The 330-nt window shown below is 39.7% G+C and overlaps 1 protein-coding gene across 1 annotated transcript in view; it reads right to left on the reverse strand.

Annotated features, from left to right (window-relative positions):
- mipol1 (mirror-image polydactyly 1) overlaps positions 1-330 on the reverse strand; it is a gene marked incomplete at its 5' end in the record, with an annotated part of 25010 nt that overhangs the window by 13453 nt on the left and 11227 nt on the right.

Raw genomic sequence — 330 nt, forward strand, 5'->3', positions numbered from 1 at the left:
AGAGACAGAGGTAGAAACAGAGACAGAGGTAGAAAGAGACAGAGAAGTATGAGCAGAGACAGAAGCAGAATTGGATGAGGAAGCAGAGGTTGGACAAGTTTTGGGGTCTGATGTGATTCAGTTGACTTATTAGAACCTGAACCCACAACTTCCTCCTGTGTGTCCCTGGCGTAAGACAGGAAGATTCTCCATGCTTAATAATGCAATCTTATATGACGAGCTGTGCTCCAGAGAACATAGCTAATATCTATTATAATCAATATAAAGCTTCTGCTTTTGCTGATTTTACTCATTTATGCGTTGACTGAAACAGAAAATTAAAAGCAAACT

Source organism: Morone saxatilis, unplaced genomic scaffold (genome assembly GCF_004916995.1).
Source record: "Morone saxatilis isolate NCDOM2014 unplaced genomic scaffold, NCSU_SB_2.0 Contig3, whole genome shotgun sequence".
Classification (NCBI taxonomy): Eukaryota; Metazoa; Chordata; class Actinopteri; family Moronidae; genus Morone; species Morone saxatilis.